This window comes from Sapajus apella, unplaced genomic scaffold (genome assembly GCF_009761245.1).
Source record: "Sapajus apella isolate SASKATOON/1434 unplaced genomic scaffold, GSC_monkey_1.0 scaffold19, whole genome shotgun sequence".
Taxonomy (NCBI): Eukaryota; Metazoa; Chordata; class Mammalia; order Primates; family Cebidae; genus Sapajus; species Sapajus apella.
The window spans coordinates 19255149-19282244 of NW_022436959.1; the positions used below are offsets into that span (position 1 = coordinate 19255149).

Sequence of the window (27096 nt, forward strand, 5' to 3'; positions counted from 1 at the left end):
CTCTGTCACTCTCTTCCAGCTTCATTTTAGGACTTTATCTAACATTCTCCTTAAACATTCATACTCTAACCTCAGCCTCCTTTTCTGCCCATTTTGCAAACCAAGCCTGGGCAATCTCCTGAATGACTTCAGTTAGCAAATACTCACCAGTCATCCCCAAATCTCTGTCACTTAGCAGACCAAACTGTTTTGCTAAGTTCCAGAAGGGACTGCAAACTGCCTTATGAGTTAGGTCACCTTCTTCTATGCTTACTAATGAAGTGATTAGTTGGGTAATTATTTATGTCTGTCTCTCCCACTAAGCTGTAAGCTTGACAGGCACATGGAACATTCTGACTCTTTTCTTGCCACATCCTCAGAATCAAACACATTGTCTAGCACAGAGTACTTACTCTCAGAATTGATGAAAATACAAATGAATAACAAATAAGCACTTTAAATACAACATGTACAGAATACAACTCAGCAAATGTCCCCTAAAATGTGTTTCTCTACTGAATTCTAATCACACTGAATAATACCAACATCCAAACTCTTGCCTTTGGGAAAGAATCCCAGGTTCCCCTTATCATCTCACTTTCTCATCTTTTAAATATCTTTCAAATCCATTTTCTCTTCCCCATCATCATAATTACTACCTTAGACTCCCTGTTGGCTGGACCGCTATAACAGCCTGCTGGGTTCCTGGCCCTGTCTTTTCTCACTCCAACTCAACTGCATAGTTGCCACCTACCAAATTGCTTAAAATTGTGACTATGGCCATCTCTATAGTCTATAATCTATCAGGCGTGCTCTACCATCTAGGGGATAAACTCCAAACTCTTCACCCCAGCACTTACCCAGCCCTTTTTTGTCAGGACTCCATCTGGCTTCCCAGGCTCACTCACCATCCACATTCCCACGTGGAGTCTACACTCCATTTGCACTCAGATGGAATCCCCAGTCCTTTGTCACATCACTTGGCCTCTATACATTTACTTCTCTCTGCCTGGAATATCTCTATTGTTCGCATGGTATTCAAGGTTCATTTTAAGTATTCTCGCAACTTTTCCTGACCCCTATAGAAGACCGCTCTTTGGTACTTTGATAACACTCTGAAGCTTCTATCACTATATTTATTCTCTTCTACAGTGGTTACTTTTGAACTTTATTTTTTTCCCCACTAGACTATGAACTTCTGCCCAAAATAGACTACATCTACCGTAAGGAGAAGCACATAGTAGGAATTCAGAGCTCCTTCTATCACTATAAAAAGTCAAACCATTTGTTTCACAGAGAAAGTACACATCCAAGAAGCTGCTGTCCCTTTTAAATCCACTCACCTTGAAAGTTATCCACTTAGTTTAATGATGATGGCACTACTCCAAGTATTTTTGGAAGTCAACTTTCACAATTGTCTGGGGAATGTTCTTTAAATTATCTCAAGTGAGACCAAAAAACATCATTCTGAGCAGATCCGAGGCCTGGGAGGAATCACGGGGTGAGCAATACAATTCTGTGTAGAAAGTGAGGAATGAAATATGTATAGCACCATACAATGATTGATGTGGGGGCAATGACTAAGAAACTGCTCAGAATCACGCCTAGAGGGCGAATCACAAAAAGTATTTTGAGCAAAGTTTCTTGCTATTTCAAGCCATTTACAACTCCTGAAGGTAGATTAACAGACAACATTAATGTGGATGTGTAAGTATGGGTAACTTGCTTAGCCCACCACATGAAGCTCTTCAAATTTGCATTTTACAAAGAGTGTCCAATATGAATAAGTATTACATTAAGGGGAGAAAAAGAAATGAGCAATTAAAGCAATTTAATACACAGTGATAAAGTTTTTTAAAAAAAAGATTTATTTACTGCTGCACTTCTCAACACTGTTAATATCTTAATGTGCCTCTCCATGAAGTCCAACTATGTAAAGTGCACAGGATTTCTCAAATTCTTTTAACATCATAATCTTTTTTTCTTGCAGATATTGTGTGGTTTACATCCCATATACTTCAGGGAATGCTGCTTTCTTCAGGACTGGATAACTTATAATCAGAACAACACTGATACCAAAAGCTACAGATGAAGTTACTGAGAATTTACCCTATCCTACCTATCTGACATGACATAGCTAATTTATCCTTACAAGATATCCTTACAACAAGTTTATAGTGTAGGTAGCACTAGTATCCTCAATTTGTAGTTAAGGGAAAAAAATGCTTAGCCTGTGCACTGAGTGGTTCTCAGTTTTACTGCCTCTAGGACTTTGCCCAAGCTTTCCTGCAATACACTGTTCCTTCAGAAATTCCCTGTTTCAACAAGGACAATTCCTATCCATTACTTTAAGGTCCATTTTATCCACTTTCCCCAGGAAGCCTTCACTGCCAACTGGCTAAAAATAACTATTTGCATGGTACCTTATTCCTTTCATGAAACTTTTAAATTTGCTGTCTTATTACATGCTTCACAGAGAGGCCAAATTCGCATGGCGTAATAAGAAAACAAGCTTTTCACTGGCTAACATATTCCTGATAAGAGACAAGAGTATGGTCTAACCACATTTCTCTGGGTCTGCTGTTATCTCAGGATCAATTAGGGTAAAGAGCATAATAATAAATTTGAAATACTTCTCTCAACATTTTAACGTATGTTCAGGAATACTATCTCATTTGATTCTCCATTTTGAAAAAAAACGAAGAAAGAAAATAAATTCTCATTTGAAATGAAGAATCTGAGTTTTAAAACAGCTAATTGCCTCTACAAGAGAATTCGTACATCCCATTACTTCGCACAGCCTTTACACACAGTAGGTACTTACCTAAGGACTGACTAAATACTTGAGAAAAACTAACTTAATTCCTGGACTTTTTCACACTTGAGCGCTCCTCCCACGATGGCACCCATCTCCATATACATTGAACACTGCTGGTACTTGTCCACACTCCCTGGTCTTTACTACTGGAATCTGTGCCCACAGACTTCCAACTTTTTTATTTCAACCCCTTTATTTCTTTACCTGAGGGTTTTCTCTGGACCTGCACTGCAGTTGGAAGCTCTGGGGATTAACATGCCCTAGAAGACACCTCAACTAAAGACTAACTGGTTCTATGATATCATATCCCAACTCCCTTGCTTCTCATGTAGCTAGTTCTAAGGCATATTTTTTACAGTTCCTCTGGAAGAATTAAAATTTCAGTTGCTTAAGTCAGAAACTTGCTTAATACAAGCCATTTACTGAATGCCTCCTTAGTAAACTACCTGCACTCAAATCTTTGTCTAAGAGTCTGATTCAGAGAACCCAAAGAAGACACTATCAGGTCGAAACAAGAATTTCTGGTTTAAAAAATGAAAGGTAAAAATGGAGGAATTATTGATAAATAGCTAAGTATAATCACATTTTTGAAGGAGAAAACATTAACCAGCCACTATTTACCACTGCATAACGGGCAAGTCCAAAATGGGAGTTAATGTTAGTACATTAATGTTAACTCATGACTTTGCTGACATGAAAAAGAAAAGCTGTTTTAAAATGTACAGAAAACACTTTAAAAATATGTTAGGGAAAGTGTTATTTAACAACCCACTATAGGACTTAAATCTAACACCTTCCTCAGGTGCATAGGTTGAGAAAAAGTTTTAAATCTCACTTTTTTGCTTCTATTCTTTTTGAAAAAGCTTTTAAAGGAGGGGTGTGTGTATAAGAGAAAGCAAGAAAAAGAAATTAGGTTGTGTTTCAATGAAGCCATCTAATTATACATTTCTTAAAATGTCCTCAGGTCTCTGATCTTCACTAGAGCAAATGCTAGTAGTCTCTCTCATATGCCTACATTTGAACACAAAGGATGCCTAATCATTTATTCAAAATTTACCAAACACTTTCTACGGAGAATTACTGGAACTTAGTTGTAAAGATTTTCTTTAATGAAAGACACAAAAGCTATCACTAAGGAGTTCTCAGTCTAGATGGAGAGACACAAAAAGAAACAGACAGTTACCATTTAGGGTAGCAAGGGATGCCCAGGGTATTTGGGAGGCACAAACAGCCTAGGTTTGCTCCTAATCTGTACTGGGCAGGGGAGAGGGGGGTGGGGGTAGCAAAGCCACATTAATATTGTGACATGATGCTTGTTCTAAAATATCATGGTTGCCTGTACCCAATCCACCATATTTTATTTAAAGTTTTAAAACATAACACTTACATGTACACTCAAAAGACCTTCTTTCAAGATTTTCTGATTGCAAAGGTGGGACAAGCTCATCAAAGTTAATCTATTTTCATTTGTAGGGTATTCCTGCCTGCCCTGAACAGTCTACCTAATCCCCCTATTAAGCAATCCAACACTGGAGTATAAGAAGGGATTCCAGGAGAGGTGAAATATGAACTCAAAAGAAAATTGGAAATTTAGAGATGAACATTTGAAGAGAGTGGGCATGATTTTTCTAGTAGAAACGTGTACACAGGGCAAGGCACAGTGACTCATGCCTATAATCCCAGCACTTTAGGAGGCTCAGGCAGGTGGGTCACGAGGTCTGGAGTTCAAGACCAGCATGGCCAACATGATGAAACCCCATCTTTACCAAAAATATAGAAAATTACCCAAGTGTGGTGCTGTGTGCCTGTAATCCCAGCTACTCAGGAGGCTGAGGCAGGAGAATCACTTGAACCTGAGAGACAGAGGTTACAGTGAGCAGAGACTGCACCACAGCACTCCAGCCTGGGCAAGACTCCATCTCTAAAAAAAAGAAACAAAGGAAACGTGTGCATGGATAGTAAGACTGATGGATGGCATGGAACCCTTGGAAGAGTTTGTAGGTTAGTATACTAGTGTGAGGGAGGGAGGAGCAGACAGGCAATACATAAGGAAAGACAAAGTACCCAGAAATGAGACTGGAACAATCAGCAAAGGTCAGATCATGAAGGATCTTGAGTTTTAAGGAGCTTTTGGTTTTCATTTGGTTTTTCAGTGTGTTTCCTTTTTCTGAGGTATCATTCACATACCTAAAAATTTACCTTTTAAACTATACAATTCAGTGATTTTTATTATATTCACAAAGGTATACAGCCATCAGCCCCAACTAATTCCAGAAAATTTTCATTGCCACAGAAAGAAACCCCATGTCCTTTAGCAATCACATCTCATTCCCCCTTCCCTTTGCCCGGGGCCACCACTATTCTACTTTTTGTCTCTGGTATTTCTTATAAATGGAATAACATAGTATGTGGCTTTGTAAGTTGGCTTTTTTCACTTAGCATAATGTTTTCAAAGTTCACTCAGATGTAGCATAAATCACTGCTTCATTCCTTTTTGATGACCTAGTAATATTCCACTGTGCAACTACAACACAATTATCTATTCATCAGGTGATAAACACTTGAGTTGTTTCCACTTTCTGGCTATTATAAATGGATATGAATAATCATATATACATTTTTGTCTGGAAATATGTTTTCAGTTTTTTCAAGAGTACACCTAGATAATATAGTAACTCTCTGGTTAACTTTTTGAGGAACTACCAAAATTATTTTCTGAAGTGGCTGTGCCCATTTTACATTTATACCAATGCCAGAGTTTGAAATATCTAGAAAGAAGATGAGCTGCTCGATAGAAAAACAGTGAAATTGAATTTTAGAAAGGCTACTCTAGAAGCAATGTTGGTTAGAATTCTATTGCAAGGAAGCCAGGTAAGATGACACGATTGTCTGATTAAGATAGTAGTAGAAATCATCTGAAGGAGGAAATGGATTTGAAAAGGAAGGGGTAGGAAAAATAGCCTTTAGAAAAGATTAATTCAAAATTTAAATGACCTAGGAAGATGAGTATCCTCTCCAATAAAATGGCTAAAATATCAGTCAAGTAATGAAAATAAATAAAACACAAGATGTAAGCAATGAGGGGTGGGAGGACCTATAACCAAAAAAAAAAAAAAAAAAACAACAAAACACACCTTTCTAAAGGAGGCAGCTGTAAATCAACTCCAATCACCTAATGCTACAGGGAGTGTCTGTGCAGGGCAGTGAGATCTTCTCCTTATTCAAGAAAAGCTGAAATCTATACATTCATGTTGGATGTTCTAATTTTTAAACATTGTCAATTAATTCAATATTTCTTTGAATTCTGTGTGGCATCAACAAAACATGTCTACAAGCTACCAGCTTGTGATCTCCCTTACACAGAGTAAGCGGAGAAGTGAGCCAACAATCAGAATATGCCCACACTGACGGAGTGAATTAAACAGGGTCCCAAGAAGGAGATGGGGAGAGAGCAGAGGCAGAGGAGGAAACTGGAGAGTGCGATATCCCAGAGCTCTGGGATGATCATTTCCAAAAGGGGGAGTAGTAAACAGTGTGAAATGGCACAGGGAGTCTTTTCACACTGGGAACTGAAAAATTGAAAAAATATTTGTTGTCTGGGAGCAAAGCAGAAAGCTGAATAACTTAGCTTTCTCTCTTTTCCCAACTCTTGTTTTTTTCAAAAGTCAGCATAAGGATTTAGGTGCCTCAAATATATTTTTAAATTTCTCAGAAAAGAGCCAGATAAATTTAATTACATTGTCCTTCTCAGCTAACAGATATTGAACTAGTCTGGCTTAAAAAAAAAGAAGGCCTTTGAAAAAGTTTAGATCTCTGTGATGCATGATCCTTTCAAGCTTATAGTTATAAGAAGCTCTTAACATGTCTCATAAACAAAAAAATACAATTATGGAAACCATGTACAGCAGGTTCTCAAATCATGTCATTTCATTTGTTTCATTATAAAGTTGATAAAAGAAAAAAAATCACTTCCTAGCCCGAGCCACTGTGTGCATAGTTTGCACATGCTCCCCTTGTGTGCATGAGTTTTCTCTGGATACTCTGGTTTCCTCCCACATTCCAAAGTTGTGCACGTTAGGTGAATCGGCATGTCTACACAGCCTCAGTCTGAGTGTGGGTGGGTGTAAGTGTGCCCTGTGATGGGATGGTATCCTGTCCAGGGCTGGTTCTCAACTGCTGCCCTGAACTGCTGGGATGGGCTCTGGCCACCCAAGACCCTGAATTGGAGTAAGTTGGCAAACAATTTTCTTGTTTTTAGGAATCTTTCTTAAAGGTATGGATAGCTCACATTTATTCCAATGTTTTATATAAAAAATGTTTGGGTCTTTATTTAGAAGTTTGGTGATATTTTTACGACTAGAAACATGCCATAGGAGCTTAACTCTTGTTTATATCAATTAGCTTGTGGTAACAGTGGTTTCCTCATACGTCATTTTATTTAAGGTCACAGTTTCCAAGAACCTATCCATGATGACAAGTGAGGACTTACTGCATATAGCTTTGGCTCTATGTGACAGAGACTGAAAATAACAGAGGCTTAGACAAAACTCCAAGCTGTTATGGCAACTCTGCTTCAAGAAGTCATCATCTGTGAACAATAGGCACTGGGGACTCCAAAAGGGAAGAGCTAAAGAGGGGCCAAAGGACTGAAAAACCTCCTATTGGGTACTGTGTTCACTATTGTGAGTGATGGGATCAATAGAAGCCCAATCCTCAGCATCAAGCAATATAATCTTGTAACAAACCTGCGTATGTACCCTCTGGATATAAAACAAAATAATAAAGTGAAAATGTCACTATCACTGTCTGACATGGTTTGGCTGTGTCACCACCCAAATCTCACCCTGAATTATAATAATCCCCATGTGTTAAGGATGGAGCCAGGTGGAGATAATTGAAACATGGGGTGGTTTCCCCACTGCTGTTGTCATGGTAGTACATAAGTCTCACAAGACCTGATGGTTTTATAAATGGGAGTTCCCCTGCCACTATGTAATACATGCGTTTGTTTCTCCTTTGCCTTCCATCATGATTGTGAAGCCTCCCCAGCCATGTGGAACTATGAGTCCATTAAACCTCTTTCCTTTTTAAATTACCCAGTCTCAGGTGTGTCTTTATTAGCAGTGTGACAGCATGCTAATACACTGTCCTAGGCCTTCTTTAAAAATCTTGTTGCTCTGCCACTCTTAGAGCGCAGACCTTCTTAGCAAGGTCTAAGATAGTCAACCGTCATTACCATAGTTCAGATGAGAAGGGAAAGGAGACAGAATACCATCATCCTTTAATGGCCTACTTGGAAGTTGCACATAATCACTCTGCTTATATCCTATGGTCAGAACTTTGTCACATGGTTTATAATTCCTAGCTGCAAGGAACGCTAAGAAATGTCATCTCTATCCCGTAGGGATTTGTCCCCATCTAAAACTTAGGGGCTCTATGTCCGAGGACAGTGTGGAAAAAGGAGACCAGGAGACAACTAACAGTCTCTCTTACAGAGTAATACACACTTTTTCAAGATTCTGTTCTTAAAATTCTATAAATAATTTATATTTTGGCTCAATTTTGCAAGAGAATATAAATCTGGCCTAACCTTTATGCTTAAATATTGGAAACATAGCCATGTAACACTGCCACAATTTTGGCTTCATGGTGCTGATATTTATGACAGTGCTGAAGAAAAAGTTAATTTTAATTTGTTCTTACAAAATTATTTTCCTAAGCATTCTAAAGTAACTCTAGTCTTCTTGCCATGCTTAACAACTAGCTTTCAAAAACTACATTAAAAACTCAAATTATAAAATTAAAAAATCATTGACATATTCCTACAGCATATGGAACTATACCACCTCAAGGATTCTTTTAAATTATCACAGTCAATTGTGCCCTTACTGCCAGAAAACTCTTGAAATAACAAGATGTATTCACTATAGCAAGATGTGCTCCTTAATGTTGACACTTTATTCTCATATTAGTTCACAGTAGTATATTTTGTCATTCAAATATGAGAGAGGATTAAAAATAAAACAATTTACCAGCACATAGTTCACTATTGCTTGACATATGAACAATCTCTAGGCCTATCAATGAACTACGGAACCTCCTAAATAAATATAAAAGAGGAGCAATCCATAAGAAGTAATCCAATTTAAAATACAGTAATTTATGAACTGTTTTATGATCATTCACATTGACTAAATTTAAGAATACATTATGTCAAAGCCACTTGGCTTCTATCCTTCTTAAAAAACACGGTTCTTTCCCATAGTAGCATCTTTTATCCACTTAAAAGTATGTAAATTATTATGTTGAACAAGTTTAACTTATTTTATGATGAGCTTGCCTTAAGAATGGTTTTGAATGGCTAGGACAGTGATAAAATCATTAAGCATAATACAGAGTATAACAGACTGTGCAAATTTGATTTTTTCAAATATGCTTATAAAAGTTCATTAAAGAAAATTTGGAAACTGCTGAAAAGAAAGAAGTAGAATATGAAAATACACTACATTAAATCGTGCATTAACTACTTAAGTAGTCTCCAAAACGATATTGACCAACAAGGTTTTACATGGAAGAGAAAAGGAATGGGGGAACCTCTTCCAAGGAAGACTGAGTAAGAGGGACTGGAATTACCCTTCTGCCTAAAGAAATGAAAGTTTTGTACAAAATATGAAACAACTGGATACCAGGCAATAATCCTTGAAAAATGGAAAACATATGAGGTGGACCCTAAGAAAAAAAATGGGAAACTGACGACCTGAGCTGAGCTTTATGACCATTCCAGCTTCCAGAGCTCTATGACCATTCTAGCTTCCAAATCATGGCCCAGGAAAGGAAAACCCAGGCAGAGACTAGAATAATCCCTGAACTGAGGAAATGAATTTGAGGAACTAAGGTGATTAGCGTAGCTAGATGTCACAGGCCAAACTACTAGAAGGAGGAAAGCTAAACACAGATAGATCCCCAGAGGTCTACAGATGATCTCCCCTTTTGAATATTCGGCAGAGTAATAATCAGGACACAAATGTGAGAAAACAACCCAAAGTTAGGAAAAGAACCACCTGAAAGTGTTAACGGGAACAGTACCCAGCACTCACACAAGTCTGGGAATTGTGCCTGTTCCCACCAGCCAGACTGGAAAACTTCATAATTCATGGGGTGTTGGGAAGAATACTCAGAAAGTAATCTTAAAAACAAGACCTGAAAGGATCAAACTGTTTCCAAGTAACTAATTGCATCCCAGAAAAAAAATACTCAAGAAGATTTATAGGAATATAAAAATATCCAGCACCCTACAATTCATGATGTCTGGTATCCATCAAAAATTACTAGGCATGCAAAGATGTAGTAAAATATAACCCATAGCAAGGATAAAAAGTCAATCAAACAAAATTGACCAAGAACTAGAAAAAGACATTAGAATTTGTAAACAAGGTCATTAAAACAGTTATTATAAATCTATTCCATATGTTCAGAAAGTTCAGTAGGGACATGGAAAATTTTGAAACACCCAATTGAACCTCAAGAGATGAAAATTACAAAGTGTGAGATGGAGAACACACTAAAAATGATTACTTGGTAGAGAACTTGAAGACACAGCAATGGAAACTACTCTAAATCTAACACATGGAGAAAAAAGAATAAAAATAAATAAACAGAGCATAAGTGATCCTAATATACATGCAACTGGAGTTCCTGAATAAGAGTGAAAAGAAGAGGGAATCCTAAAAGATTCTTAAGAAATAATTACTACATTTTTTTTTTCCAAATTTAGTCTCACTCTGTTGCCCAAGCTGGAGTGCAGTGGCACAATCTTAGCCTCCAGTGTCCAAACAATTCTCTTGCCTCAGCCTCCCAAATAGCTGGGATTGCAGGTGCCTGATGGAAACTATTAGCCTTCAGGCCCAAGAAGCTCAATTAACCCAAAGCACAAGAAACATGAGGAAAGCTACACCAAGATACATCAAAATGAAATTGTTCAAAGCCAGTGATAAACACAAAATGTTATAGCACTTATTATCTATAAAGAAGAACAAACAAATCAGGTTTCTGATTAAAAAAAAAAAAACATGTGAAGCAACACCTTTAAAGTATTAAAAGAAAAAAAAAAAAAACTGACCTGGAATTCTATATCCAACAAAAATCTTATAAAAATTAGGTGAAAAAAAGACATTTTCAGAAATATAAACGCAAGCTGAAAGGATTCATCACCAGCAGATCTGTGCCACAAAGAATGTTTAAAGGAAATCCTTTAGACAGAAGGAAGATGATATCATTGGAACATCTGAATATAGACAAAGGAATGACGAATACTGAAATTGTAACTACTTGAGTAAATACAAAAGATTTGACTTACATAAATATCTTTAAATGATTAGTGTTTTAGTAAAAATAACAATGTAGCAAGGGCTTTATAACATAAGTAAGAGAAATAGAATAGTGTATAAAATACATTTTAATGAGTTTCCAGTAGTGACTTAAAAATTATAACACACAAGAATATTTCAGATCTGCTATTCTAAAGAAATTAAAATTGTAGCCATTATTCTGAAATACTATTCCATTTGGCCTACACTTTCCCATTTGGCTTGAGAAGAAGTCTTAGCATTATACTTTGGAAAACATAAATTAGGGTGAATTTATGGTGTTTGTTCTGACAGAGAAAAAGTAGTAAGTAACTCCAAAAGGGTGTTCTGGTTAGTAAACAAGTTGTCTCATAAGTTTAGGCAATGGCCTTTGATGAACTTTACTTCTTTATTTTTTCTTTATTTTTTTTGAGACAGAGTCTCACTCTGTTGCCCAAGCTGGAGTGCAGTGGCACAATCTTAGCCTCCAGTGTCCAAACAATTCTCTTGCCTCAGCCTCCCAAATAGCTGGGATTGCAGGTGTCTGCCACCATATCCAGCTTTTTTTTTTTTTTTTTTTTTTTGTATTTTTAGTAAAGACAGGGTATCACCATATTGGCCAGGTTGATCTCAAACTCTCAATCTCAGGTGATCCACACGCCTCAGCCTCCCTAAATTCTGGGATTACAGGCATGAGCCACCACGGCTGGCCTGATGAACTTTATAAATAAAAGCAAACTATTGTTTAATTATAATACTAAATTTACTTAATATTTATTTTAATGTAGGTAACTTTTAAAAAGTGGGCCAAATAAATAGGAAATTTTAAAATATATCTATAGCACAAATCACAAAAGAAAGTTCCCTTCTTTATTCCCCCAACCTGTCAAGAATGAAACCATGTATCATTTAAATCATAAGGGCTTTTTTAAGAGAATGTTTGTGGGAAAAATTTGGGAAAGAAGATAACAAAGCAGTACTAGTTTCTTACCATCAATAGGCATATGGGGATTCACAAGTTCAAAATTCTATATATTGCTACTGAATTTGTCTCCTATTGTGTGAAATCTATTCAAGAGCACATTTACAAGTTCACTCAATGAGCAGCTATGTGCTGGACTGAAAGTAGAAATAGAGAAATAAAGAGGAGATGCATCTTTGCGGTAGTGAGGGAAAGGGAGTTTCCAAGATGAAAATATAGTATAGACAAAACTGCCTTGAAAAGAGGTTAACTTATCCATAAAGTATAGTTAACAGTCTTCTGTGTATATTACCCTGAACAGAAATGCTGATGTGCACTCAACTTTGGGAACTACTAAGCTTGACTAAAAAAATGAACAAAAGGCAAGCTTCCATGATGAAGTCTGTGCATTCAAATTCTGCCACATAAGACAACTATTAAATCTCTAGCAGTAAATAGAAAATGAGTGGAAAATTCTAAAGTATTTCTGCTAGTCAGCAGAGCTGATTTCAACTTATTTGCACAGATAGCCTCTATAACCATTACATACTACTAGACTTGGTACTAGAATTAAAGAATTAAAGAATTGAATATACCCAATACTGAGGTCCAATATATGTACAATAAGTTCTCATCAAACTCTTGCTCTAGCAGAACTGTAAATTGCATAAAAGTATCAGCCATTTGCAGGAAACAATTCCTGTTTTTCTAAATGACAGGCCTGTTGTATTGATTTCATGGATTTGGCAACAGCTGCGAAACTTGTCAAGATGGGACTACATCTTATGTAAGGATTGAGTTCAAATGTTTAAATGCCTATGATGCTACTTCATTCTTCTGTACCAGAAAGGGTAAAAGGGCAAGACAAGGAAAGAAATCAGTAAAAGAATATTCAGACATTTTTCATAGTTTAATTTGAAATATATTTAGACTATCAGTAGACATTAGTACATAACATCAAATATGGGCTAGCAAAGCATAAACACCAGAAATGAAAATGATGGTGGTATTAATAATGATAATATAGGCTGGGTTCAGTGGTGCACGCCTATAATTTCAGTTATTCCAGAGGATCACTTGACGTTAGGAGTTCAAGACCAGCCTAGTCAACAAAGCAAGATTCCATCTCTAAAAATAATAATAATAATAAAATTAACCAGGTGTCATGGTATATGCCTGTAGTGCCAGCTCATCGAGAGACTGAGGCAGGAGGGTCAGCTGAGCTCAGGAGTTCAAGGCTGCAGTGAGCTACGATCACACTGCTGCACTCTAGCCTAGGTGACAGAGCAAGACCTCCTCTCTAAAAATGATGATAATGATGTAGATAATCCAAGTTTCAATGGTTTATTAGGAGACAAAAAGTGTACATGAAACTTATTTGGTAAAGTGGTAAATGTCAGGCCTCTAGCCTAATAAGGAAATGATGAAATACCAAAATAGATGGTGGGGCAAGTGAAGAGATGACATGCAATGTTGCTGGTCATTTAGGAAAAGAATGAAATCAACTTGGTGGACTATAGTGCCCTATTTTTAAAATTATATAACTCACTTCATCCATCCAATATGACAAAATCAAGTAACAACATCCAACTACAACCAAAAAATATAATAATGTTAGATATAAGAGCAAATAAGTTTGAGAAAGGATGTTTTATCATTTGGGCCAGTGCTGCCTAATAACCATGTGTGACTATGTACTAATTAAAATTAAATAAAACTCAATTCAGGCCATTGGCCACATTTGCTTAATTTCAAAGGGCACATATGCCTAGTAACTATGATATTGGAGAGCATAGACACAGAATATTTCCAACATCAAAGAAAGTCTTATTGGACATCACTCATCTATACAACTGTTAGCAGCTCCCTGTATATGAAAGATGAGATCTAAAAGCACACACACACAAAAAGCCAACAAGTCATCCATTCTTTCATTTGGAACATTAATTAGGCATTTCTCATGTGAGAGTTGCTGTGCTAGCCATTTAGAGACCACAGAATAAAACGAAATAGTCACTGTCATTGAGGATGTCACAGTGCAATAGGAAATAACAATATATAAATAATTGGTCAATCAGCAAACACTCGTTGGACACCAACTCTAAGAAATGCACACAGAGCTATGGAAGAAAATGAAAAACAGTAAGCATATAGTCTCACCTCAAGCTTACAATTTTGTTAATGATATACAACATACAGCAAGAGGTAAAATGTTTTAAGTGGCAAATTAACATTTGCAACTGTGTATTTCAAACTGAGATCCATGAGCTTGATGCAGAATATGTTTTTCCATTTTGGGATTTCATTGCGATGATATTTTACATATATATATTGTATGCTGATCAGTTTCTGAACAAAACTTTTAAAATTAAATACTGCCACTGAATTTTCATCATGTTGTTAGCACTTGGTGTTTTCAATCACACATATACTAAGTGGAGGTCAAAGAACAAAAAGTTTGCTAAACAAAAAAAGTCTGTTTAAAGAAAAGGTGAGGATGAATTGAGTCTTTACAGAACACATGATAGCACAGGCAGGCAAAAGTGCCTGCACTATAGTGGCTACAATCATCATGAGTGTGAAGGTAATGTACGCATCCTATCTCTGTGTAGCTTCTACACAATCTGTTCTCCATTCCAGCAATCTCAGAATACAGCTTACACATTTGATTTAGAATTCAATGACTCCACAATAGTAATCACATTTTTAAGAGAGCAAAAAGATGTTATAGAGGTTTCAGGTGGTATCTCATTAAAACTGACATTTGAGGATTATTTAAGGAATTCTAATCATGTGTGTAAAGTCTGATTATCCCGAGCCATACACAGAGCCTCAAAGCTAATATTGTTTGCTTGGTTTTAATCTACTTATAAAAGGACAATTCTGTATCTATATTGATATAAAACATAGAAATAGATTAAATAAGAACAGAATCTGAGCTGGCATCTTTATACACTAAAACTCGATACTGGCAATGAAATTTCAACAATACAGCATCATTTGTCACATCGTTCAATATTGTTTCTTTTAATTTCACCAATTCTGTTGTTTATATTCAACATTTGTTTGTTGGGTTTGGTTTTATAATTTATGTAATCTATAAGCAAAAGCATTTATATTTTATGTTTACATATACTTAAGTAAAATGTTTAATAAAAAATAAACACATTCACTCTGTGAAGACCTGTAGTCTTAGTCAAAAGCAGCCCATTCTTCCTGTGGTGTTTTATTTGGAGAAGGTAGCCATTAGGAAGCCAAGCCTTACCTGCCTTCCTTTCCATCTAAGTGGTGAGGAGCTATGAATCTTTAGTGGGCCACAGAGTAATTGCAAAGAGACCATAAACACACATGTAAATCCTCCTGTGTATTAAATATAGTACTATATTTCAAAAATATAAGGATGCCGTTTGCGGTAATAAAAATGCAAATTCCTTTGAAAGACTTTCCCAATACAGTAGCCTTTTTATTATAGATTTTTTCAATTAATACTAGAAATCCATTTGTAAGGCTGCAAAAACATAGCCATAACCCGAAACTACTGTAGGAATTCAGAAAGGAATGAGATCTCAGTGTGTTGTAGTAATCAGAGGACGCATCACAGAAGAAGTGAGACATACAATGGGCCCAGTGAAAAAGTAGGGCAGAGAAGCACAGCTTCCTAATCCCCCAACAGAACCCCAGCAGAATGAAAGTCTGATTTTGGCTACAAGATGATCACTCATAGAAACCTATGCTACTTAGTTTTCTCTCCTTTGCAACAGGCAGAAACTCAATTTGTGGATAATTTATTGCTCACATAACATATCCCTGGAAATATCAGCTGTAGCATCAGACTTAAGAATGACTGGATGCAGGAAATGAAAACTGAAATGTTCTTATTTCTGTGTGTGTCTTTTTCTCTCTCTCTCTCTTTCATCTTGACTTTTCTTTACACGTTGATTTATTCTCTCAGGCTGCCTATTCCTGTTTATCTAAAATTGAAGCCACTTGCTAGCTCCAAGCTTAGGATTTAAATCCTTAAAGATTTACTGGATGAAAGGCAGGGAGTGGCAACACTTAAAAATTTAAGGGCCTGGCATAGTGGCTCACATTTGTAATCCTAGTGCTTTGGGAGGCCTAAGCAGGAGGATAGCTTGAGGCCAGGAGTACAAGGCCAGTCTGAGCAATATAGCAAGACCCCCTCTACAAAAGCTGTTTTCAAATAAACAATAAATAATTTATTTTTAATTAGCCAGGTATGGTGGCATGAGCCTATAGTCCTAGCTATTTGGGAGGCTGAGACCAAAGGATCACTTGCACCTAGAGGCTCAAGGTTATACTGAGCTATGACCACACCAGTCTGGGGAACAGAGCAAGACCCTGCACCTAAAAAAAAATATATAAAGGTAATAAAAATAGTTTTGGTTCAGACTGTTAGAGAATTGGTGTCATACTAATGAGTTTGGGCTTTTAAAGTCAAATCTTGCCTAATCTAGTTTAGGAAATCTAAAACCTATATGAAGAAATAAGTTTATTTAGAGATTTCCTGAGTTACAATGTGTTCCAAAATCGATTAGTACTGTTGACCCCAGTCAAGCTGGGGCTGGCTCACAATTTCCCTCTTTGAGAACAGTACTATTCTAGAAGGGTGGGCACCTGAAAATAATAATAGAACTCTCTTTACCTGGCCACAGTAGAGTAGTCCATAGGCGTGCACCTGATCTAACACAATCCAATCACACTGCCTCCTTGTGGTATTCAGTTTTAAATGTTTATGTTTTGGCTCAGATACACAGAGAAATCTTAAAGGCTTCCTCATATTGTGCTGGGATGTAGAGCAAACCTCAGTTAAATTAACACAAAATAGATAAGACTTTCTGGGTCCCTCAATGAGTCTATATTTTACAGTGGAGCAGCAAGGGTATCTGGGCCAATGATTCTGAACTATGGAACTAGACCCATTTAAAGAAGATATTTAAGTATATAAGACAGAATAAAAAAGTCGAATATCTATGAATAGATTTCAGAGCCACCACAGAGTAGAAAGAGGGACTGAGTAATAGAAGAACAAAGGAAGAATGTCTCAATAGACTTTTCAAGATCAAAACAGTGGCATCTACTGAAAAAGCTACAGAAAAAACCCTATGTCCAAAGAGGCAATGAAAATTCATTGTTACCTGATTTAACTTCATAGTAGAAATCTACATATAGGAGAGAAAGGAGACACAGGGTTTTTGATTTTAACCAAAATGACAAGTAGAAATAAAAATGCATAGCCTTCTCCACTCCCCATTCTTACTTTTAGATCTAAGAGAAACCTATAATCTGTACTTCCTGCAGAGAAAATAAAAGAAGGCATGATACAGCACACTCTCTCACTCCTCTTTTTAACCCTCATCTTAACAGTATCCAGTTATCTCAAGGTGAATGATGGAATCCATGAGCAACTGTAGCACTGACATCCAATTCAATGTGAGTAAGAGGCTTTCCCCCTGGAAATTTCACTTACTGCTTCTGAGTATGGGATATGTAGTACAAGACTTCAAGCTCTGGAATCAGACCTGGATTCAAACCCTAATGACACCCCTAGCTGAATGGCCTTTGGCAAAGCATTTAGCCTTTCAAAGTCTCCAGACTCCTGCCAGGGAGAAGGGAGGCAGAACTACAGAAATATACATTAAACTGCCAGAGTTTGAGATACAGAATAGAAAAAATCTGTCGTGCAAACTGCTTAGAGCACAGGTTGTGTTCTACAGTCCCCTAGCCCCCTACATAGCACCCCACAGTCACTGGGTTACAAACATAGTACAATGGTCCTTAGCTCTGTTCCTTCCTATAAAAGGAGGGTAGAACACACTGCAGGCCTCCAAGTCACAGCACTGGCTCCCTACAAGGATTAGTGGAATCAGTCCCTTTAAAAGTCTTTCATGTGCGGAATATATTTAGGGACTAATTAAGTCAATAATCAGACAAATACATGTTTAGTGATTCATCTTTCATAAGTTTTCTACTCCTTTCTTATCACCACCACTCATAAATGTACCCGCACTACCATTATTCTCCTCAATCCTGGAAGAGTTTTCTCTTCCAAGGAGTCACATGACTTCAGCAACTTTCCAATTCAATCCCATCTCTAGAAGGTTATCATGCCTATCCTGATAAAAAACTCAACCTTTCATTAAGCAATCATTTTCTCTTCTTTCCTTTGGCAGTGGACACCTGTCATTCGTCATTCTTTTTGGCAATGTATAATGGGACCGCATCATTATATGTTGAGAATCCTCTCTTTTATGATCTGGAGCTCACATTCCGAAGCTGTATGCCAGCAGTACCTCACAGGACAAATTCTGCAGAGGGATTTGGAGCCTTGTTTCTACTTGAGTGGCTTTGAAGTCAGGTCTGGTGACTATAACAGAGATTCTTCTTTTAAAAAACAGTATTTAAAAAAACAAAAAACAAACAAAAAAAAACACACAACCAGTGTTTTCTTACTGTGTTGCCCAGGCTGAAGAATGGTGGCATGATCATGGCTCACTGCAGCCTTACATTCCCAAACCCAGGTGATCCTCCCACCTCAGCCTTCCAACGAGCTGGGACTTCAGGCACACACCATCACGTCCAGCTAACTTTTTTCTGTATTTTTTTTTTTATATCAACGGGGTTTCACCATGTTGCCCAGGCTGATCTTAAACTCCTGGATGCAAGCAATTCACCTGCCTTGGCCTGCCAAAGTGCTGGGATTACCAGTGTGAGCCACTGTACCCTCCCTATGCCAGAGCTAGTCAATGTGGTGGACATAACCTAAGCTGACCTCCAAAAAGTCATGCTCTTGTATAGTCTGATGTCACTCTCTCACTATCATATTATAGCATATAAGACTCTTTCTTATCAGACTGGAGCAAGAGAGACTTCCTTGCTAGATTCAAAAATGTTGTAACAGTACCTGTGAGAGGGCCACATGGCAAATAATAATAGCAGACCCTAAGAGTTAAGGGTGGCCTCTGGCTGACAGCCAGCAAGAAAATGGAGGCCTCAGTCCTACAGCCACAATGAGATAAATTCTGCCAATAATAGAAAAGAGCGTGAAAGTGGATCTTTTCCCATTGATCTGTTGAGGTTGCAGCCCTAGCCAACACGGAAGAAGATCTCTGGATAGAGGACCGAGTTAAGCCATGTGTGGACTTCTGAGCAATGAAACTGATATAATAAAGGGGTATTGTGTTAAGCTGCTAAATTTGTGGAAATGTGTTACACAGAAAACAAAGTCAATATCCTCTAATAAATTTATTTAATGCTTATATTAACTAAAGTTAGTTTCCATGACTTGCTACTGAATACCTTGAGTGATACAGACTATCCAAATCTTACCCATCTTTCAGTGGCCACTTCAAATTCCAGCCATCACTATTGTACTCAAACTAAACCAGTCCACATCCATCTCCTTCTTACCACAGCTTCTGCAGAAATGGGAAGAAAGTACCATTTCCAGCAACCTCAACACTCCTCAAGCTTACCAGCAACAAGTTATACTCTCTCTGGTACAGCAAACAATAGATAGTGGTTTTCCTCTCTATGAAGCTCTAAACAAAATTCATCATAGTAAATAGGAAACCACACCTAAACCTTTTTTCAGTATTTAATACTTAATGATTTGGATGAGCTCCTAAAAACCACACATTTAGGGAAAGGAAGAGTAAAAAATATATACTAGCTTAATAGAGAGCTCTTGGTACTGTTTGCTTATTCAAAAATACTTGCATAAGATTACATATTACCATTTTCTACATAACTACAGTGCTTTCTTCTGCAAGCTGAATAATATATTCCACTGTTGAGTGTAGTAATATAATATCAGAAGTCTCTCACTTTGGCTGTTACAAATTATGTGGGCAATTATCATAAAAAAAATTCTAGTGGGGTTTGAAGGAGGGGAGATTTGGGGGATGAAGAAAAAAACAAGTTTCTGTCCTTTTCCTTTTTTAAAAAAAGTCTAATATATTCAGATATGAGGTCTACATGGACAGAAATGACTAGATAATTCCATAAACCTTCTGTTCACTTTGTTATCTTTAAGTTCAGCCAAAGAAGCAAAGCTGCTGACAGATATGGACATCCCGACACCCAGAACCATTACTGGCTGCCTCTTTAGTGGACACTCCATTAGGTCCCCCGTCAATACTCTCTTTCCAAAAATCAGGTTCTGACTTCTCTTGCCAGTGAGGCTGATGATCCTCAAGCTTGACAACTGTGCTGATAAACTTCAAGGGCTGTTTTGATCAGTAAAGGGGCAGCAGGTGGTTGATAGGGTGAGGCCAGCAGAGGCAGACAAATATGTGGACTATTGACCGATTGCAAGAACAAATATTCCACAGAGGTATGCGTGTTTGTTTATTTCAGCAGTAGCTATCAGAGTCATCGTTCTCTTCCATCCACAGGCCAACAGTATGATCCATCCCTTTATGACTATATTGACTGATTTAAAATCTGATCTGCATATATATAAACATGAGCACTTTAAAAATTTAGAAATACATATACAGGAAATATAGATGTTACACTCAGCTTCACTCTGATTCACTATCGTGTAACATTGGGTCTATCAGTGTACCTACCGCCTCCTTCCTGAAATGAGAACAATATGTCCTCCTACCTATCTCTCAAATGTTTTGAGGAATCACCAGAAAGTGTAAGAATTATAATAACAAATTGGAAAACAATTACATATATCTGCAGATGCATGCAATAAAAATTAAGTATGATGCCTATTGAAAGCAAAGGCTTGAAGCAATAAAAGCCCCCACCAACTTAAACAGCAATATAAATTACATTTTAAAGCAAAACAAAACAAAAAAAAACCCAATGAAGCAAAAATAAAAAAACACACTTGGATATAATAACAAAAAATGTCCATAAGTACGATATTTCACTAATGAGAAGGTACAGATGCTACATGCAGAAGGATTTTATGATGTCCATATGTTTCTCAAATGACTCTCCTTGTTAGTTATTTCTCCACATCTCTATTTAAGAATAACCTGCACCTTCCCCACTAAGTGGGTACAAATTATAACGTAATATGCTGTAATATTTAAACAAATTCAAAAAAGAAGTAATTCCAATAAAAAGGAAAGCTACATAAACCTAGATGTAGATACTAATAAAAATCTGAATCATGCTGTCATTCAAATTAGTTAATTAAATAGGTTTTTATCTGATCAGCTGGCCTTACAATTCAAAACTCCTAAAACTCAAATAGAGTGCATCTATATCTTAAATATAAGGTAATTAATTATTTATATATAGTGGCAATAACTTTGTAAAACAACTCTTTCTACTGTAATAGCGGTTATAGTTAATTTGGTCACCAATCATGAAAAATCTATAACGATGTATAAAATTACCTTTTAATTGCAAAAGAGCCATCATTTTTACAGAAGATGGCAGTTTAGTGTGCTAAACATTCTCTAGTCAGAGTGCTGGTATGACTCTCCAATAAAGGCCAGCCCAACAGGCTGAACTGCAGAAGAAAAGAAACAGTAAGATCGAGGTTAAAAAAAAAAAAAATCTGTTTCCTACCTATTAACTGGTATTTAATTTAAAACTCTTAACTTCCTTCTGCACAACCTTATGTGCATCTAACCATGTCCATTCTGTAGCAAAGATTATTAATTCATGAGCAGAGCTAGGAAAGCATCTCTCTCCTTCTGGCTGGCAGTTTATCAAAGGTCAGACAGGATTCCCACCTTACATGCATCTGTTTAATAGCTACAATACATATGAAAACACTAGCTTTTTCCCACACAGAAAAAGGCATATTCGAAGAAAATGCTGCTCTTCTTCAAATGTGCCCCATTCAAACAAAATGGATGAGAATAAATTACAAGCAAGTTTTACAACTGACTAAATTATGTTGTTTCAGAAATAAAATATTCTTATTAGCCATTTGAAATATAAATGGTTTCCAGAAGGAACACCAGTAATTTGATGCTTGGAGAATTAAATTTGTCCAAACTGGAACAGTGGTTTAAAAGGATAAGGAGGACTAATTATCTGTGGTAAAAGGCAAATAGATTAAACAACTAATTTTCAGTCACAAAAATTTCCATAATAAATATCAAAAGTACCAAAGAGAAGTTCAAAAGGTATCCTTTAAACATGATTTCTAATTTATTAAATGCAAATTATTCTGTGCTTTGTTAATTACAGGATTACAAAGATTTCCAGGCCATCAGAAAAAAACATTCAGGCCTTTTCAAATGTCAAAAGGTTTTATTTTGGAAGATTTAAAATTTTTTTTCATTTAATATGGGTTCTTTATGTACGTACTCCCTTTTTCCAGATTTCAGTAATGCCTGCAAGATTTGAAAACATGACAGTGCCCTGAATACTTGTAATTCCTAAATCTTACTCCTTATGCAAAATCTCAGCACAGCAAGAGTATTTAGTTGTATATGCATTGTTATACCATTCAGGTAGAAAAAAATTAACTCTTTGCTTTCTTTTCTGGTAGAAGTTACTTTTTAAGCCTTTCTTACCCCTTTCCCACATTTTATTCACACACACATACACACACACACCACGTATATGTAATAATAAATATATGTAGTTATCTCATTTCTTACAGGATTTCAAAATGCTACAGTTAATCTTAAAGCTGAAAGTTCCTTTCAGCAGGTTACACACACCTCCCTGGAAGAAAAAACAATTGACAGATCTTCCCGAAATTAGAGCATAGGAGACTCACTAGAGAATTCTCCAAGTCCAAATCACAGGAACTGCATCCTCAGCTCTCCGTCGCAGGCCACCTTTCCAGACAACCGTGCCTCGGATATGGAGAGAGCTAAGTCCCTCTCTGTCACATAACAGACACACAGGCCTGACACCAGCACCTCTCACTGCGGACAAGTGGGTGACAGCTTCAAAGCCAAACAAATGCAGCCTGCTAGGCGCTCAGGGAACGCCCCCGTCCTCCGCTCCCTCTAGTCCCCACTATGACACCCTCGTGTGGCATCTAATTAACCAGTTTACCTTAATAAGCTTACGATTCACTGCTTCCACTAGCCAAGGAAGTGCTTCATCTCCCAACCCCCAGACTCCTGAACTTTTCTTAAAACCCAGTATTCTGAGGTACAGTATTGACTTAAAACTGAAGTCCCTCACGAAACATCAAAGGTACCCCCAATAAGCGTTGCTCCCCTCAAGCAACACGTTGCCATTACAAACTTTTCATTCATAGCTCGGCTCCAACATAAACTGGGTGTGTTTGAGGGCGGGAGAGAATCACGCCACCAACCCCTCGCCTCAGTTTGCCTAGCCAAATGTCAGGGTCTAAACCACAGAGATCACCTAGCACCCAACTTCTGACAAAGGTTCCCTTAAACCCACCGGTGTGTGGGCTGCGAGATACAAGGCAAGTGGCATCCGAGTCCGGACTGAGATGCTGTTAACCTGGGGAACCTGAGCAGGGAAAACCGCGGCGCATCCTGAGGACCGGTGGCCCCCAATTCCCAGGGCTTTCCTCAAGCACTAGCCGGGGACTCTGCCGTGGTGCCACTCACCTCCGCCCGTTCCTGCTGAGGCAGTCGCGCCCTCCTTCGCTCCGCGCCGGCGACCTCCTAACTTCTCCCCCTTCTCCAAACAGCCATCTTTCGAGGAGCAGAAGAGAATGGCGAAGCAGGAAGCAAAAGGGGGATGAAAGTTGACTCGGGGACAGCCGCTGCTCCTCCAGCCGAGATTTACCGGCCGCGGCGGGCGCTAGAGGAGGAGACCGCGGCGAGAGCGGCGGGCGCGGCGGGGCCGGCTCGGTGCGCGCTGCGCGATGTGCGGGACGCGCCGCCGCCGCCGCCGCGCGGGGGGAGCTCGGGAGGGCGGCAGCGGGCGGCTGCGAGCTGCGAGCTGAGCGGGTGGCGGCGCGCGGAGGATTTGCTAAAAATAGCACTTCTTGGGGAGGGAAGTGGGGGACGGAGGTGGGAGGAGAGGCTCGGCCGGGAGCCCCAGCGCCGCGGAGGCTGGGCGGGGCTGGGTGGGGAAAGGAGGAAGGATCCGCGACGAGAGCGCGGCCGCAGGCGCTAAATACCCACAGGGCCGGGAGGCGCGGGCCTGAGGGGATGAGGGGCGCGGGAACACCTGGGCGCGCGGCCGACGCACGGGAGGCAGGAGGGCAGCAAGGGCCGCCCAGAGTGGAGCGGAGGTGAGCTCGGGGCTGCGCCAGCGGTTTTTTTCTCCAGGGGAAGGACCAGGGAGCCTAAAATGACTTATTTCTGAAGCGAGACATGCCCACGCAAGGCACGGGGTGATGGCCAGGCGGCAGCCGTGACAGAGGACGGTGCCGAGGAGAAGCCCGGCCGTCGCCTCGCCCTCCCGCGCCCCTCTCGCCTCAGGGAGTCCGGGCCGCTCAGGTGCGCGCCATGCAGCGCCTGCCCGCCCCAGTCGAGCGACTTCTTTCTAAGAGGATTAGGGAGCATTGCGAGGCGGCACCTGGAACGTCCTCGCAGATGCCTGAGCTTAAAGAATCATTCAAGGGAATTTTAAGAGAAAAAAAATGCTACATTTGGGGCTTTTCAACTGGGAAACGTGAGGGAATATGGTGACTGCTGTTGGAAACATGACTTAGGTTTGCCGCGTTTTAATGCTAACCAGAGAGGAGCATTCACTCTGAAACCAACCCTGATAGAAGGCAAGCAGAGTTAGTAGGTCTGAGAATTTTGATCACGTTCTGTGGTTAGTATTTTTCCCTTGGGGATTTTTTTTTTTTTTCTGTTGTAACTTAAGTCTATACTAGTATCACTAGTAGCTGTAGATTCCTTTATAAAGCATACAACACAAAAATATTTTTAAGTGTAATCCTAAACATACTTGGCTAACGCTGCTGATCACTCAAAGAGGCTAATATATTTATGGTGTCTGTAATTTGACCGTCAAACGAATTAAAGCTAATGTCTCTGCTTTTATATATATTGTTTTTCTCTACGTCAGCTAAGACAGCTCATAGATTAATTATGTGGATGGAAACAGCAAGAGAGACCTAACCCAGTGCCCTCATTTTCAGAGGAGAGAACTGGGATCCATGGGAGTAGCGTGATTTGCCCAAGGTCTCACAGTGGCAGACGTCGGATTAAAATTTAGGATTAGGGGCTAATCTCGGTAGTTCAAGCCTATAACCCCAATACTTTGGGAAGCCGAGGCTGGACGATTGCTTGAGCCCAGGAGTTCGAGACCATCCTGGGCAGCAAAGTGAAACCCCCATTTCAAACAAACAAAAACCTCAAGAATAAAGCTACACCACCAATTTCATAATAGCAAGGTAACTCGAGAAAAGAGTGCTATCTTGTCTGCATTCTCGGGAAGACAAAAGTGTGTGATGGCTAGATTTATCCCTCACTTTGCTCTGATTAAGAATTCATACTGCAGGAGTGGTCAGCTAGCTTTAAATAAAAATTTAAAAAACAATAAATAATAAAAAGGCCATACTCCAAAGGCTGTTGGTACTAGAGCTTCTACTTAACTGTCCCCGCTGAGGTTTCTGTTCATTGGCATGATGAATCTTAGTAATGGATTCTCATTTCATGGATGAAATTGATGGTATTGTCTCAAGTATCTTAGAGATATTTCTGATTTGTGTATATGCCAGACATAACTACCTAGTGAGCTTTCACCCTTAACCTTTCAAAATTGAGTTAAGAAATGGTCAAGTGTCCAGCCTTTAAGTTTTTGCAGTTTTGTTTTGGTTTTGGTTTTTGTGGGTTTTTTGTTTGTTTTGTTTCTGACAGGGTCATGCACTGTCATCCAGGCTGGAATGCAGCTGCAGCATCAGGGCTCACTCCAGCCTTGACCTGGGCTCAAGTGATCCTCTAGCCTCCCAAGTAGTAGCTGGGACTAATTTTTTTAGAGATGTGGCTTCACTATGTTGCCTAGGCTTTTATTGTTTTGTTTTGTTTTAATGATTCTGTTTGCCTACCATTGACTCCAAGGGAAAAAATCTCCCTCTGTTGTCTCTCAAGAAACCTTTCATGTTAAGTGTGGTTGAAGCACATAAAAGGAAGTATCCCTGGGATTTCACTGGGCATCTAAAACAGATTTTGTGTAATAAACATATATATGGCAAAATTTGAACTGAAACTTACTTTCACCTTTTAGAGTGGGGATACCAGGCATAGTTAACCTTCACTTAAGTCTAATAATTGAAGTATCCCATGTCCAGATCATTTCACAAGTGGGAGCTCCCCTCCTCATCATTCTGCTACATATTTGAATGCTGACTTTGAGTAAGATTCATGCTGAGTGATACTGGAGATTCAAATATTTTAAATTATGACTTAGTTGAAAAGGTAATCTATCTTAAATGTTTTAGTTGAGTTGGCATGTTTTCTCTTCAAACCTATATTATTGCATATATGACACTATAATTTTTGGGGGGTTTTAGTCTCTTCTCAACTGAGCTCTAAGAGGATAAAGATAACTCATTCACATTTTTTGTAGTTTTTTAAATAAGCTTTATTTTTCAAAACAGTTTTAAATTTACGGTGAAATTCAGAAGTAGTAGAGTAAGCCTTAAACAACACAGGAACCAGGAGAACTGTCCTCCTGCGAAGTTGAAAATCCACATATAACTTTTGACTCTCTAACAACTATTAATAGCCTACTGCTGACCAGAGGCTTTTTCAAAACATCAACAGTCAATTAACACACATTTTATATGCTATATGGATTGTATACAGTAATCATACAATAAAGTAGGCTAGAGAAAAGAAAATTTTATTATGGAAATCATAAGGAAAATATATTTGCTATTCATTAACTGGAAGTGAATCATTATAAAGGTCCTCATCCTCTTCATCTTCACACTGAAGAGACTGAGGAGGAAGAGGAAAGGTTCATCTTGTGTCTCAAGGTTGATCGAGGTGAAATAAAATGTGCATATAAGTGGACTCATGTAGTTCAAACCTGTGTTATTCAATTGCCAACTGTATAGAGAACAATATACATGTGTGCACACACAAAATTTCTCCTGCTAT

At 38.4% G+C, this 27096-nt stretch overlaps 1 protein-coding gene across 11 annotated transcripts in view; it reads right to left on the bottom strand.

Annotated features, from left to right (window-relative positions):
* HDAC9 (histone deacetylase 9) overlaps positions 1–24009 on the bottom strand; it is an 898499-nt gene extending 874490 nt beyond the window's left edge. For 6 of the 11 annotated variants that reach the window (XM_032286702.1, XM_032286691.1, XM_032286701.1 and 3 more), the window contains exon 1: positions 23641–23899. The gene's annotated coding sequence lies outside the window, so the exon portion shown is untranslated. Of the gene's footprint in view, positions 1–22826; positions 23608–23640 lie in introns of those variants that run through there. The other 5 variants (XM_032286700.1, XM_032286699.1, XM_032286687.1 and 2 more) reach the window with 3 other exon arrangements.
* Positions 24010–27096: the final 3087 nt, after the last annotated feature.